General features: G+C 42.0%; 1 protein-coding gene across 4 annotated transcripts in view; it reads left to right on the plus strand.

Moving 5' to 3' along the window:
- LOC124177034 (carbohydrate-responsive element-binding protein) overlaps positions 1-17,145 on the plus strand; it is a 98,700-nt gene that overhangs the window by 25,793 nt on the left and 55,762 nt on the right. Inside the window, exon 6 of one of the 4 annotated variants that reach the window (XR_006869516.1) lies at positions 7,246-7,645. The exons of the other annotated variants lie outside the window; for them this stretch is intronic. The gene's annotated coding sequence lies outside the window, so the exon portion shown is untranslated. Of the gene's footprint in view, positions 1-7,245; positions 7,646-17,145 lie in introns of those variants that run through there. 4 annotated transcript variants of the gene reach the window in all.

Here is a 17,145-nt window from a genome sequence, read left to right on the forward strand (position 1 = left end):
GTTTCATCGCTAAAGCATTCGCGGCCTATTAATAGCTAAGCTAATGTTACAAAACTACTAACAGTAGGATCTGAACGTTGTAACAAATCATAAACTCGACAACTACCTATAGCTATTCGTAATTTGTTAAGTCACTGTGACAATGCAGCTGGCATAACGAGTCAAAGAAAGTTACCGATAGCGTTAATTCTAGATAATTTATTGTAAAAGTGTCATTAGCTTTCATTTGAAGTATCATTCGTTTGAAGTAGCTTTCAGTCGGGGAATTTATTCAAATCTATTTCTCTGCAACGTTTGTTAACGTTTTACGAAAGCGCGTGATTTCTCCTGATAGCGACTCACAATCAGTAATTCTTTGTTCTTTTGATAGTATAGGTATTATATTTTCAAGTTGAAGAAATATATTTTCTTCTTCTGTATTTTCTTAGAACTCCGACTCGTTCTATAATAATTACTCGTATCTTTGTATTTTCGCACCGTAATCGAACGATAATTTTCTGCAAATATTATTGGAACTGGTTTTGATACACAAATTAGTTGCACATACTTGAACAGACTTGAAATTCCTTACGAAATAGCAGTGGATCTGAAAAGTATACGTGCCTGAATTTTCGTACATAGGTAATTCACAAAAACTTGAGAAGATTTACCTCGTCGTAAGTAAAATCTCATGAGAGGAAGGCGATGACGGCAGATACAACTGATATCGAATTGTAGCGTGACTACAGGAGAGAATTTCTCGGCCTATTCTGAAAACCGAAAACAGAACCATGGCAATTGCGTTGACCCCGGTGGCAGACTCTCGGCCAAAATGTTTGGACCTCGGGTACAAACGATTTGACGAATGCGCTATATCCGGAATCCTCGTGACCGCAGACACAGCCGGTTGGGGTGTATATTCGGAGATCGTCTGGTTTTAATAGTCCGGGAAAGTTGTGCCAGAGCCTCTCGATCCGGTACGCGTCTGGACGTAAATATAGGCTGGTCTATTACCGTGCAGAGTATTATACTGCACATGCGGAACACAAGACGCGGGAATGAATTCATCTCATCGTGTCAGTCGGGATTTTGTACCGCATGGATACCGCGTCACTCACGCTTGCGGTTTGTCGCAGTCATCGGTGTGCGAATTAATTTGAGAAGGGTTAGCGTTAGCACGGTTCCTTGCATTATTCTGACAATGACTGCACGACGATGATAAATGCGAGAAAAAGTATTGCGTGAAATCCCGGAGATTTTGAGTACGGCGATTACTTAGGATTCAAACTTTTATGTACGTTAGAAAAAGCTCCAGCTGCGCGTAGCGCACAAAACGATACCGTACACGGTGCATGAATAATATGACTCTCGGATAGACGATGTGCCGTGTCTTTTCTACGGTATCGTATTATAAGTACCGGGATATTGCTTTTCCTAGCCATCCCCGGATGCGACGATCCGAAGTAAACACTTAGGAGAGTTTCATTTTTTTATAGTCGGTTGGGAATTCTGGTAAAATGGGCATCTTTTTTTTTCTTTTACCAAGACAATACAGTACACTAACCATAATCGGAATGAATTGCAACATGTGCTGAATTTTCGAATTACAGCTTCAAAATTTATTTTCATATTGTACATACTCAGAGGTATAAATTTTATTGTTTTGTTAGAGAATGAAAATAGTTAGGGACTGTGTGATAATCACGGTAAGAAATTTCTCTTGGTACGGTTGTACCGTACAGGAAGTCATTTCTGTCCCACGTATCTTCCATATGCCGTGGATCCGTTTTCTGCATTTTACTCTTTCTAGACTTATTGGAGGTGCCCGTTTTCTCCACTAAGAATTACTCAATTTATGTCGTATTACTGGAGCATCTTGTTGAAAAGTTGATATCGCCTTTCTCATAGAATTGAACTATACTTTTAAATTATGCTACCATATCTTCAACAATTTTTTAGCTAAATTTCATCCGTTTTTTTGATCATGCACTCTCTTCAGAACCCAGTCGAAATCCTGTATACATAATTGATTTCGTGTATTCAACACTAAGAGAAGCGATGTAATTGGTAATCTCACTATTCAAATGTAGTAAAAATACCCGACTATTCGCATAGATTTAACTATTCGTGTAATTGATATTTCAGCAGTGTATAAAGTTAAAATATATTTATTTATACCGAATGCTTAACTCTCTTAGTGTATATATACACACCAGTTTTTAGAAATAAATTATCGGAACCGATCTCTGACTTTCTATCATATGTGTGAAAACTGGTAATTATGGAGAATAACGTCACTTGAAAATAATTAATAACGCTTTCATTGGGATCATAATGACATGTGTGATAATCTAATATTAATATTCAAGAATGATTACATACCAATTACAGAACAGGGTAGTTTTGAAAAATTGTCAAATAAACGTATTTATTATTATCGCGTGCTTAACGAAACAGTTACTATAATATAAAATTTCGTATCGTAGAGACTCGTGACTACAATTAATACTATATCTTACTCTTCGTCATATCGCTGGGAACGAATTCGAGTTATGTAGTACATCTGTACTCAACGCTCCTGTAAAAGAGTTCAAACGATCATTCGCAACTTGTTGTCAACAATCATACTTGCGTATATTTGAAAAATACTTCTCAACTCGGGTCAGAATTTGTATAAAATTTCGCCAGTCCACTTTCTAATGCTAAGTCAACGTTCGCCACATAAATCAAGGGGTGTTTCACCTGAGCAAAAATTGACACCATGATCACGTATTTCGTGATTACTTACATTTTATAGAGTGATTACGAGAAATTAATTGACAAACAAATTTTACTCTGATAAAGTAATTTCTCATGATTTTTAAAATTACATACGATTGCTTAAGATCACAAAGAGATTCCTGCAACCCTAAATAATTGCTCGTAATTACCAACGATTACTTCGACGATCACTAATCCAGAATGTTGTTTTAATATTACCGATATCAGTGTGATATCGGAGATGACGAAATGATTTCGAACGATATTGACACCTCATTCGTTTTCGGTGAAACATCCCTTGACGCAGATCCTTGATCAAGAAACCAGCATATAAGCTTCCGTGACAACGAGTGACAGAAATTCAACTCCGACGATGATTTAGGGTTATTTTTTGAGCGTCTTTCCTACATCATACTTTTCTTCTTTCACGCTGGTCGAATTTTTCGCGCCGGCGGTAAATTCAAATTAACCGAATCCGTCCGGCGATTGTATATGGCGAATACCGGGCCGCGTGACGTACGGCTAGTAAAAGTGTCAAGTATTTCTGCAACGGTGAGCAACAAAATGATTTAGCGAGTAAACAGCGTCGCGGCGCTGCGCGGCCCTGGGGCGTCGCGAGGTGACGGGGATGCCAGCTGGACGTCGGCGCCAAGGCGTCGGTGCGATGCGTCCTTGTTTTGTAGACGCGCGCCATCTCGACGTTCCAACGTCCCCCCCCCCCCCCCCCCCCGCCCTCTCTCACCGATTTCCCTTCCCTTCCCCATCCCTGGCCCCTCCCTTTGCCCCGAGACAAATACGTGCAGGTGCCCCGCGGGTGGAATAGAAATGGACCACGTTTTGGTATATACCTATATACAGCACGTGGTGAAGAGGAGGCGGCGAGAATTCTACCTAGCGAGGTATTCGAACAGCACTAGAGCTCGTCGCTTGTACCAGAAATATATCCAGACGAGTATGACCGAAGACAGAGCGTTTAATGTTGTGAAATTTGTCAAAGTTGACGATCACGGCATTCGCCGTAGTACAATGAAAAGTATCAATCAGATTTTATCAGCAATTTTTTAATCATTTTAACGAACGGTGATCATTACGGAGCTGACGTGAGAGCTCGAGTTGACCAATCGAAGTCAGTGTCCTTTTACGAAAATCGCAAGAAGTTGACAATTCTTGCAAAATATTTTTCATCGTTTGTCAAAGAATAGCTGACAGACTTCAAAGTCGGAACAAAAAGCAGAGAAGATAAAAAAAATATGAGAAAACTTCCCACTACTGTGTGGGAAACGCTAATTTACCTTGAAAGAAGGAAAAAATAAAAAAAAAAAAATAAAAATAGAAACATTTGTTGACTTACTTGACGTCTTCCAAAGCGACGAGTGAAAAATATCACCGCGAAGCCCTTGAAAAATGATAATATAAGTTTACCTCACATAATTCACCAAGTTGGCAACGGTGAATTCCGATCCCTGCAACCGTGCAGTATACACATATAAACGCATACGCATATCGCGTAACAAAGATTTGTGTAATTAATTCATCAGCGAAGACAGTGAACGCGATGGGATGCAGATTCCGTGCAGTGATCTTGATTTTATTCTGGAAAATATATAAACATATACGTATAATATATGCATGTATACACCTATACATATATACGTATCTGCGAAGTGGTACTTAAGATCAAGACTAACAAGCTGGTAGCTCAAGGTGAAAGACAGAGAGCGAGAAAGAGAGCGGGAGAGAAGGAGAGAGAGAGAGAGAGAGAGAAGTTTACACGAGACGAGATTTTTTTCATCACTTTTTCGGAGCATGACTTTGGAACACGAGGAATGTGTTTGAATTGAGGACGAATGCCTCTGGCCTCGCGTCTCCTGTGTCAACTAATGTCTCACATGGCTTGTAGCTTTTACGTAGACGTCGAAAGAAATCGGTTGAGCTACTTATTGGTCCAGGACTACCGCGGACGTTACGTGGTTCGGATGAGGTGGATCTTTTTTCGACGACCACTTTTTCCCGCTCCTGTCTGCACTGGCTCCGTCTTCTTTTGATTGACTAGATTTGAACTCTTCACGTAACCTCCGAGGCACGTTTTCACGTCCCGCTCCTCTCACTTCGAGTTCGCGGTGTAGGAGTCTGTTGACTTGAACAAATTGTGGAACAAGGCTGGCTCCGAAATAACTACTGTCATATTAGAAATATCCGAAGGAGACACGATTGAAAATAGATTGACTTGTTGGAACCCTCGGGATAGTGAGAATGTACACCGTTATAGGCTGGCCTGATGTACTTTCTTACGACGAATAGTGTGTCTGTGCTTTTTGTATCTTGGTTTGGATCTCGAGAAGTTGACCTCTCGCTTATTGATATTCGATCTTGATTATTTGGAATCTTGGAATCATTTCGCAATACCTACCATTCAACCTCGCAGGAACTGGAGCTAATGACGTGTGAAAATATCACGTGACGCATGTACTTTTAGAGGTGAACAAATATATCGGTGTTTCCCTAACCTGCTGCGACGGACAAAAGTTGAAAGGATTTAACTGTGCCCGGAATCTTCGAGCCATCTGAAAATTGATATTTTTCATCACTCATTGTATTCCAGCGAAATAACTGAGAACTATGATTAGAAAATTCCTTCTTTCGCACACTAATCAAATTTCATTTGAATAATCGTTGAGCTCGTGATTATAATAGAAAAAATTTAGAAATAAAAGTCTCTCTAGAGATAAATTGTCTTTCACACTCGGGTTTGGAAATGATTCTAGAAAAAACCGAAGTTCACAAAAAGAATACGTTTCTAAACACAAAATCCAGTGTTCATAATCAATTCCAAATTATGTAGTAATTTTTTGCTGACTTAGTGAAGTGAGCCGTAACAATTATATGCTAATGGGGCTATCACCGCTCTACAAAACTGCAGCCTGTGATGAAGGAAGACCATTAACAGCGAGTCACGAGTACTAAATCCCTTGAAATTGGTTCAGTTCCAAAGCAAAATCTGCATTTTTCACAACTAATTTTATACGTCCAATGCTAGTATTAAATAATCGCAAAATACGGCGTAGCCTCGGTTTCCAAGATACTTAAAAAGGTCGGAACGCAAAACGAGATTCAGGACTGGTTGGCAAAAAGACTACAAGGCAATGGCGCGAAGGAATTGTAGGTTGAGAGAAATTGGTATGGAGGTGAGAAAAGGGGTGAGCCGCGTGCCTGCGTGGGTGGCGCCAGATGTCGCGAGGCCTGAAATCTTTACGTAGGTATCGTTCGTGCGGTCACGACACACGGCTGTGGTATCAGCCGAGGCATTGGAACCGCATATTGTATTTCCGTAGAGATGCAAGCCGTGGCGATACTTAGCCGTCCTGAACTGTACAGTACCTAGAAGTTATGACCTTGTTTACGAAAAGCTTATGCGGTGCACTCCGCATCGTGATCTAATTAACGCCGATGGTGCGGTATAAAGTGTCTGGATACCCTCTTCGTGAACAGATATCGGTAAATGTTTCCACGTCGTTGAAGATTTTTCTGTTTCTCTGGGAACGACTTGTCACCGATCGATACTTCGATGGTCGCTGAACGGTGAATTGGGATCTTGTGACTTCGGCGGTGTGACGGCAGGAGTTGGTCTCCTCGTAGCCTAGCCAAGTTGCGAAAACGTCTTTTGTTTTCGCAGCCTGCAGCAGAAGACTCTCGATCATTTTCTGAAGCCGCTAACTGCAGCAGTCAAACAAAAGACCGTCTCTCGTGCCAAGTGAAGTCAAGTGCCACTGTAGTAAGAGCAACTTAATAGCCCGAGCTGCCGCTGGTGCTGACCGCAGATGCGGTTCTTCGTCGGTACGGAGGAAAACTTGTAGTTACAACCAGTTTATAAATAAACTCGCACGTAACCAATGAGTTCGTCAAACGTTCCTCTCTGCCAGATGTGGAGAACTGCCCGCAACTGCTTTTCCGTGGAACGCAAGTGTCGCGGAAAATTCATGAGCTTCTAACGCAAATTGCGAGGAAGAGGATGTCATAAGGATGTCCAACCGTTCATTTCAAGAAATGATGATGGTACGGAACTGTGGTTACGCAGTAATTGGCGAGCTCTGCTGTCAAAAGTAGAGATCATTTTCTCTAGTTCTCCTTGAATGGGAGGCAAATCTAGGCCACGAATTAGGGGCAGTCAGAAAGATGCAGGTTAAGAAAATACAGGCTCTGCCATGTGCGCCAGGTATCGTACTTTCTATATCTTCCACTGTTTGAATATAAAAAATTCCAATTTGACCTGAAAATCGAGTGACATCTCTTCGGTGAGGAGGATAAGCGCAGCACAGTGTTGCACTCGCTAAAATTTAGTTTTCATGGTTACTTGAAAATCAGTTTTCCATCAAATAGTCACGGCTATTATTGAAAAATCTGTATGAAATTGAGCTTGTGATGAAAAAAAAAAAAAAATAACAAATAGAGATATACGAACATCCTGTTTCTCCTTTGTTCAGTGACATTTTCACGCTCAAATTACAGACAGATCGGCATCCGGAAAGTGGTTCCGTGATTGACGTATAACAGCGGCAGTCGCGAAGAGTCTCGGAGTGACTCACCTGCGAGTGCGCCATTCCACGACGGTGTCTGCTAGGAACTTGGCACGGATCTCTAACGTTGCAAGGAATGAGGAGTTGTTTGCGAAATAGTTCACGTCGTACGTGTTGCGAGATTTGAGAAAAAAATAGCAGTTTTCGAACTACATAATACATCGTACCTATTCTTGTATACTTCACTGTGTTATTTGGGTAACGGGAAATGACTCCTCTTCACTTACCTACTTCCTTACGTTGTCAGGGTATAAAACCGGGTTTGCAATAATACACGGTTAGCGTTCCAAATATTCAGGGATGCCGAACCTCATTCGGTTGATTGATCGCCATCAGTTGATGATAGTTATATAGAAATGAACAAACCACTGGTATTTGCCGAAATAACTCGGTTTTCGAACGGTTCGAAGTTGATTGCTGGTTGGGCCTCAATTATCAGGATCTCCTCCTATCCCAGAAAGACACCTCTTCCGTATATGAAAACGGAAAAATTTTCACAGAGTTTCTCTGAACAGGAGTATTCTTGAGATGCGAGATATTGTTCAATGATTCCAAATCCTTTCACCAGAATTGAATTAACTTTTCCAAATAATGTTTAACCATGTCCTCTATGTTTCTAGAACTCCTATCCAGGAAGTTTACAAAAAATTTAAATAATTTCACTGGAAGATCATCATTTGTTCACCGTTACAACACCGCACTCACCATGTTACCGATCAACCATTATACAAAATGTGCTTCACGGGGCCGGGACTTTAATTAAACCCCCTGATATTTTATCGTAGCTCTAAAAATTCCAGTTTCTCATCGTGCCCCTCATAAAAACGAACAGTATCCAGAGCGCGCAGCGCATGCTCTATTCCAAGACAGCATGAATCTGATACCGGGACTCCTGGAGTGCGGTTGGGTGACGAAACGTTGTAAGGTACCGGGGACTTGAAAGTATACCGCCCCCAGTTTCTTCGGTGGAAGAGTGAGCCCAGAACACAGTGGTGCAGGGTAAGCACGAACCAACATGCAGGGAATTCTCATATAGTTATGATTTGTGATCGCTCACCGTCGGCACTTTGTAAGCTGGTTGACCTCCAGCTGGAGCTCGAGACCGGGTTGAATTTTATCCACCATAAGTCCTGCGGGCGAATGGGAGAGACTGCTGCTGCGCCGGGCGCCTGGTTTGCGTTCAGGGATATCGGATTGCGCCTCGGCCCACGTCCTCGACGACGTTCTGATACCGAGGCAAACGTGCGACAGCTCCTATGGTCTCGAATTTTTACTTTATTCGTTCTCCGTTCCTTCTGTTCTTCGTTCCCCGTCTGATATCTCGTATCACGTGGTTCGCGCCGAGGGACCGACGATATCCTCTGTGTTCCAACGGAGCCGCATGCCCTGTAAATCCCCCATAATCCTCGTTGAGCACTGGGTCGCCCCTTTACCTAATGAATGAATGCTCCGCGAGTCGAAGGAGGCAATTAGGCGGCCAGAGGTATACTCCCTTCCTGGAAAGAGGTCGTATCGGTTTCATCGTACAATACCGGCCGAGGTATATTTGGAGTATCGGTGACACACCGGACAATGGGCCGCCACCTGGGTCTTCGGGGTCCACGGCCCTGCCTTCAGGCCCATTTTCCGGCCCTAGACACCTGTGCACCTTTACTGCACTTTAAAGGCACTTCGGCTCGTGGTCCCCGAGTCGAGACTGTCCTAATGACGCCGTCCGAGACACCTGAACAAGGCTTCTCGGATGCCTAGATCGCTCGACGGCTCCTTCATACCGAAAGTTTGACGGAACAAAAAAGATATTGAAAGGAAATTTAAAAGAATAGCCGGTAATGGGACGACAGACCGGGTAGCCGGATGACTCCTCGGTGATATTTACATTTTACTCGGAATTTTCAACCCTCACCGTGTGACCTGATATACGAATTCGGAGTCCCACTTCAAACCTCTGTCATTTACTGCTCGCGAGGCTTTGTAAACGGAAAAACAATGCAGGTTGATCTGCGTGGTTTTAGATTATTACAATTTTTCAATTATCATTGATTCCGAAACTGGAGTACGAAAAATAGGGTAAAATCTTTCAAAACTTCTCAAAATATTCAGAGCAATGCTACTTTTGATACATGATTTCCTAATTAAGAGCTTTGAGCAATTTGTGTACCCCTCGACGAAGAGTACAAATTTAATGATTCTGTAAACCATGTACAAGTCAGCATCGTACAAATGCATACCTGTTCCTTCATGCCATAATATACATACATACATATATATGTATATATGTAGACCAAGAAGATAAAAAATCGGCATACAAATTTCCGTAGGCATATATATTGAGCTTAAAATCAGAACTATTCTAGGCTTATTCAAATACGTCGACGCTAATGCCCGTGTAAAAGAAATGGAAGTGTGTGTAGTACTTGTTGAACAATGGGGAGGTGGTTCTATTAAAAATTTGTTTCCCCAAGGTGGGCGTTATTGATATGGAAGAATTCTATATCGATCCTTGAATCACCTTGAATGGCTCCATTCTTTCCATTGTTATTCGCCCATTCGACTTTCAAGATTTTCCTCTGTACTCAAACCCAGAAGTGGCTATCAAAGCCTACGATGCTGAAGTTGACGAGTTTTTCAAGAAAGCGACCGAGCCAGGCAAGTTATGACTTTATCGGATAACTGCAGTATAGGTATCTTGTTATGTGTGCAAGAAACGGACCTCTACTTTTGGACGCATGTTGTCACTTACCCGAATGGATGGTATGAAAGCATTTTTTATCTACAGTATTGCTAGACCATCTCATTAGCATTCAAGCGTGAAGTCATCGAACGTCCCTTCGCCTTTATGGATCAAGATGTCGAAATGGACGATCATGCTTTGCTCGACAATTTGATTTCACTGGTACGTAAAGAATTGCTGATTCTCATGTAAAACTGCAAGTTTATCGTCACTGTAATCACTAAAATTAATGTTTCGTGGCAATGAGGATCCAAGGCATAACGGGCAAAGGTTATACCTAGGGCGAAAGTGGATAAAAGGGTCTTCGAGCAGAAAGGGTGATTGGTGAAGGGGCTTTAAAAGACCTGAAAGGGCCTTAAGGAGCAACACAAGCGAGACAAGGGCGGATGCATTTTCTCGGCTGATTATGGGCGCATTGTTTACAACGACGTCACAGTCGAGGGAGGCGGAGGCTCGGATCTTTTGCACAAGGGTACCGCTGGGCATCGCGTACTATCGACCACGGTTCTATTCGGTTTTCCGAATACCGCGAGGCCGAGTCCCGTAAAGCCCCTGGGCACACCGAGACCCCCGTGAGGCCCCGTAAAACCTTGGGAGGCAGGTGGACCGTCAAGCTCCAACGCATAAATCAGCCTCGGGTAAATAGTCCCAACCTTAAACCTGCTTCATTCGTAAATTTACCTCCCAGACAAAGCGATATTACGCGATGAGATCCGAGGGCGCCCACTTTGTGACTGCCTGCCGGCACAAAGCTTTGAAATCGATACCTCTGACCGTCGAATGCACCTGTTGCGGAATGCGCAGTTGGGCACCTTTTTCGACATCTAACCCGCACTCACGCAAACCTCCTGTTCAGGTAATTTTCATCCCTTTTCAATCCATTGTCTTGGAAATTGAATTAGGGTAATTCCGGGTGCGACGGCAAACTATTTAGTCTTGGTCAACTCATCCCATTGGAAGCGACGGTCATACTCGAGAAACGACTACGCGCCCAAATAGTGGTAGAATCGCCGTGTTTCAGCCGGATATAAAATTAAGAAACATTCACGAGAGATCAATAAGTAACTCACGATGAAACTACTCGGAGATCATTTAAAATTGGATATTCGAGGTCGTGCGCTTGAACCAATCTATCGACCGTCAAATTAATTCCATTTTACGTTATGCTGATACTGTCACCTAGAGTCAATGAAATCGTATCTAGTAGCAAGTAGCAAGTGGATGTTGAAACCGTGAATATCGGACGGGTTTAACATTGGATAAGATCATGATTGACACGGAGTAACTTTTGACAGCTGTGTGGCACGCGGGATAAATTATAATAATAAATGCAAGAGCCACGTTGAATCGGCTGGGTTACGAGTGACTCGTCGTATTCGATTGTGCTCGGCGTCAGTCCTCCCGGAGGCGTCGCGGCGCATAATAGCCTCCTAGGTCCTAGGTACATAGAAAACCTTGAGCCGAGGTCCGGACCAAGGTGAAACCTGAAAAACCGAGAACTGTGCCCTTCGTAAATCTACCTCGGGGACAAGATGATACCTTTGAGTCCCGCAGCGCGGGATTGTTTGCTGGCACAAAGCCTTGAAATCGATACTCGCTTTGGTGCAGGTTGTAAAAGTTTTACGTCCACTCGAGGATAGGTACACCACCGCCGTGGCACCTGTTGGCCAATAACTTCCTTGCCGGATAGCCGCATTCCCCTTCTCGACACCTCGATCAACTTGGTCCTCGAAAACGTTGAATCCAATATCCTCAACCGTTGACCCAATCCGAAGTGTATAATTCGTTTTTGTGTTAACTTGCGCTCGACCAAAAGCACCGGACACTCGATTATATTCCGATTCACGCATTGTTATACAGTCCTATGAGTTTATGATGTCCTGTACGACACACGCGCGTGTAATTCATCAGGCTATACCGGATTGGAAAGCGGCCAGGAATATGCTTGGTCTTGTTAAATCATGTCCCCGAACGAGTGATAATATTAATCGTGACACGGCAGTAAATGAACTGACTTTTATTACCCGCGTTATGCGTAGAATCTTATGCGACGTTTCGTTAAGACAGGTGTTTTCTATGTTGACGCACGATCACGCACGAATTCAGAGAATAGATTCAACCGTGATGAACTGGAAATAGTGTATTGTGTTACAAATGCTGAAAGTGGACGATTTCCGATGGGTCTGAAGTTTCCAATTTGCGCTATAATGTCACGAGTCAGATATCGCCCGTCCGCACGATATGTGGTACATGCTAATTTTTCCAACACCTGTGCAAGAAAGTTTTATTTGAGAAGCAGCAGAGATGCCACTGGCAGTGCTTGGAATTCAAGTTACGTAACTTACGCTCAATGACGCAGTGCGGAAAGTTTAGTTATTCGAAAATGCGCATGCGCCACAGAAAGCCCTAGTGTGTAAAATGCAGTAGGTATTTCATTTGTGCGCATGCGCCAACGACGGAAATGGGACACTTTTCGAACGCTCCACTAAACCCGAAAATCGAACTTTCCAAGCAGGTGTTGAAAAAATCTGCTAATGTGATGTTCATTGATAACCTCGTGAATGCGTTATAGCAATATAATGAAAAAAAAAAAAAAATTGAAATTAGTACCGATTGAAGGGAGGTGATAATGGAAATTTATTGTATCCACTATTTCCTGTTCATTCGATTGTAGAAATTACAGAATATTCAAATTCTTTGCAGGCTGAATGTCCAGCGACAAACAACAGCGTGGACGTTTAAATGGATGTTATTTTCGAGTAAATCGTGACGATCGAAAAATTATCGATTCTTCGAATTCGTGCAGACGTTTGTAGTCGGAATCGTCAGATGTGGACAAAATGTAAACCGTACTCCGTGTAGACACAAGCAATCTTTTAGTAACCTCAACGTCGCGTTCTTATCGACAGTTTCAGCGATGACGGATGTTCACGGATCGTAAAGTGAATAATATTATTCGGTAACTGGAAACTCGGATCGAGCATGATCGCAGCTTGCAAAATCCAGCGTTAAAACAATGCGATCGCGCTTACATCGGAATCACGATGACGTGCGATTTTTCTCGCACACTTCACCGGGCACGGACACTGGGTAGGTATTTGCGACGAGGCGAGACCTTGAAAGCCGAGGATGCCTTAAATATTCATTTAATGACCAGGGAGGGATTGCGTATGTTAATGGGTGGCTTGCCACATCGGCCGACGGAGCATCGCCGTCGGCGTGGAGCGACTCGAGAGGCAATGAGTGATGCAGCGGCAGGTGTTTCTCGACGGTCCAACGGGTCCAGCGACTGGTCCGACCCCAGACTCCGGAGGAGTCTGTGTAACCGCACCTGTGCCGTCAGGATGCCATTCCGCCGGGAGGATTGCTCGCTTTAGTCGTTGCGGAGTTATTCGCCTGGCCCAGAGCGATATGGTACAAACCACCATCAGATAAAGAGGTATAAGGTACCATATACCTGCAGGTCAGGTATCGCTGCAGCGGTCGAACCAAAAATGACTCAATTTTTCCCTAGTTTCGAAATTCCTGGAAACTTACTCGGCGTCGAGTCGAGTCGATAGATGTACTCCGAGTTAATAAATATCCTGGTATTGAATACCCTGAAATTTATTGTTTTTACCGTAGAGTATTTCCTGCAGCAATAACTGAAGGAATGATTCGTCGAAGACTTTCGAGGACTACTTTTCAAAACCTGCACTCTTTGTAATATTGGATTTCTCGATTATCATAGCGAGCATCGGTTAGGTCTTGTATGCATAGAGCTGCGATAAACAAGGAGACACCGCTCCACCGGGTCAAGATTAGCGACCAATTTTTAAAATCAATACGACGGTTATACCGTGTACTTCAGTCTTAAACGACGCAATACAATTCTGTGGCATATGATTGCAAATGGTACATGACGTCACGTGGACTTTGTTGTAAGAAGAAACGTGAGTGAAAATTTGTAATTTGAATCAATGCCATACCGGAAATCTCGCGAAGAATTTGAATTTTTGTGTGGATGCCGTCTAAGAATCAGTATACGCATCGTATGTTTGTTGGTTTGTGAATTCTAAATAGTCGTGAAGCAGATTATTTTATTTCAGAAAATCCTATTCACGTTTACCATTCAAATCGACTCTCCGTCAACTGTTACATGCATATATTATACCTATGTAGAATGAAGGAAATGTGTAACATGTATTTCTAAATTTTTATGCCTCTTTAATCACAACAAAGAAGGCGGGGACGGATTTTTCGTCGGTCAATTTTACCATTTGATTTCGATTTTACCCTTTCATAAACTTATTATATTCACAAGTATCTATTTGAGTTAGTAATAAGTATCTACTACGAAATTCGTAAACGGGGGTTGTTCGTATTACAGTATTATTTATGCTTTTAGTTCTTACCCTCATTCCGAGTCGAATGATCGTTTCCGATTACGGGATTCTAGGCGTGAAGTGAAGTGCGGTATACTGCAGGATAGAAAAAAGTCCGAGAGGAGAACGAGGGTAGAGGTATACAGGCCGCCGTAGTCTGTCGCTAGAAATGTTAATTTCAAGTTCTTTTTTCACTCCAGGCAATTAGAGTTTTTGTGTAACCCAGACACTCTGAGGGGCATCCAGAAATCCACCTGTTGAAAAAAAGTGGAGTGTACCCTTATAACCGACCCATCATCTCGACATTTAGAAGAGTTTCCACGGGCATATATCATTTTCAGAAACTAAATAGAAGAACTTGATCGTGTGGTCCTAATGATCCCGTTTTTCTCCATTTCGTATATTTTTTTTTTTTGCTATCACTTCGCGTTGTCATCATTTATAACAATTAGCTCACAGGCTGAATTTGTAGGTATATGTATCGTTTGAAGCCTGTTAGGTTGAACGGTAATATGACAAACATTCTCAATAATTCTCTCAATAATTATGATCGAATTTTATCGGATCGGAAAAAAATAAGTGCAGTTTTATCGATACCGAGTTAAAATGAATCGAGATTGAGTCGATTTCATGAGAAAAACGATAATTGAACACTGAAAACATTCGTTGACATAATCGGAAAATAATTATCGGAATTTTTTTTATAATTTCTTAATCCTTATACAACCCAATCAGTGACTAGAATCTTCGTAAATGATCACCTCTTGCCAAACACTGGAAGAGTCTGGAAACGTGAAGAGAGATCAAACACAATCAAACCCAGATCGTATTCCAAACATGCCCGTTTAAGTTCGGCGGCGGAAATATGGGTCGTTCTGTTATTGCCTACAAAAGTAAATAATGTTTTGTTGCTGCTATTTTGTTTTTTATTATAAAATTATCTTAGTTGCGATTATTTTAATTTCTAATGTAAGAACTTTGGTTATCCAAGTTCAAATCGGCATGATTTTTTTTTATTCAAGTTGTCTATTTTCGAAGTTACGTCGACACAACGTCTAAAAGATGTGCCGGGGACGGTAGTAACATTTTTTTCTGGGTCAGTTGAAACGTTTCATCTCATGTGTTTCAAAACTGTTGAATTTGTGTTTTGTCGTAGAAAATTTAATCTTGTTACTTTCGTGAGATTTGATTAGCTTTCAATTTTATTTAAGGTAAATGTGATGTAACTAATTTTATTGCTTGGTTAAAATTCAATTTTTAATTTAACGATACTGAATCTTAAGTAAGAAGTTAACGTTCTTCACTATTCTGTAATTTTTGTTTCAACGAGTAAGTATACATGTAACAAAATTATTTTGTTTATTCTCTTAGTGTCACAACTGCCGCGGGTTGAAACATTTGTCCCGATTTTTTCAATTCCCCCCACATGTTTTTCGCAATGCAGATAACGCCACTATGGCCTAATACATTAGTAGTGATACAACTAAGGTTCAATTAAAGCATAGGTGTTATCAGTTCAACGCCGAGTTGAAATCTTTTTTACAAACAGTGATTTTCCGGAAAATATTTTTCCACCCCTAATCATCGGAAACGTTACGTTTCTTCGGAACGAAATATCCAAACAGTAAAAATTCCACCGTTTGTCAAAGTAGGCAGGTGTTTCGCATCGTGTACCGTACGCCGTTAAAGAAGAAAAGGTCACCGGGTCAAATCCCGAAGAAGTTTATTCATTCATTCATTGTGAGATCGGCTGGTAGAAACGTGAGGCAACAGGTAACGATAAGGATTAACAGCAACGACCGGCTGCTCTCGATGCTCGGTGAAAATACCGCGGCTGTTATACGCTGGGTATTTCCCAGGGTGCGAGAGAGCTGCCCGTGATTTTACGTGCCCGTGAAACCGGTAAGCCGACACACCTGACGAAGATGAGCTAAGCGGGAGGATCGCGACCTCGGCACGTATTTCCCGATTGACGTGGGTGTCTCGGGTTTGCGCCTTGCTATGGGGGAATAATCGGGGAATAAAAGGGACTTTTCGTTCCCTCTTTCTCCCACTCCACAGCCTGCCTTCTGCACCCGGTGCTAAAATTCCCGATGCCAAGTTTTCCCTCTGTGCACGAATAGAGGTCACAATAACCTTTCAGCGCTTTCTGCACCGTAATTAACGCGGACGCTACTCGGGCACGTATTTTCAACCCGCTTTCGCACCCTCTCTCTCTCTCTTTCATCGGAATTTTACTTCAGGGTGCAAGCTATTCTTCTGCGGTGCTTGTTCAATTTACACTTTGTATACGGGAAGGGTCAGCTGTTGGATCTACATTGTTTACATTTTTTTTTTTTATATTAACTGGAATCAAGATTTCTGCCCTGAACGGTGTGATTAATTTGTTAGCGATGTAATTTGATATGTGATTTTCGGGGTTTTCTTCAATCCTTCGGTTTATATAAATACGAGGTTGATTTTGCATCAGCTCAGTTGAAAATAAAGTGGTTTTTTTCGACAAAGCGTTTCGAGAGTCCTGATGAATTTTTTCTAATGGTACATTGTTAATGTACAAAAATGCAATTATTTTTAAGCTTCAAGGGATCAGGTACGTTTTTAACTAAAAGGTTCCATGTTACATCGAATGAAACGAGTGTGACAATATACACTGTGAAAATTTGAAAGAACTCGAAACCTTTTTTTTTGAAGTTACGAAATTTTGAAAATATTACATTTACTCTTCGACCAGTTGCGA

This window comes from Neodiprion fabricii, chromosome 1 (assembly GCF_021155785.1).
Source record: "Neodiprion fabricii isolate iyNeoFabr1 chromosome 1, iyNeoFabr1.1, whole genome shotgun sequence".
Classification (NCBI taxonomy): domain Eukaryota; kingdom Metazoa; phylum Arthropoda; class Insecta; order Hymenoptera; family Diprionidae; genus Neodiprion; species Neodiprion fabricii.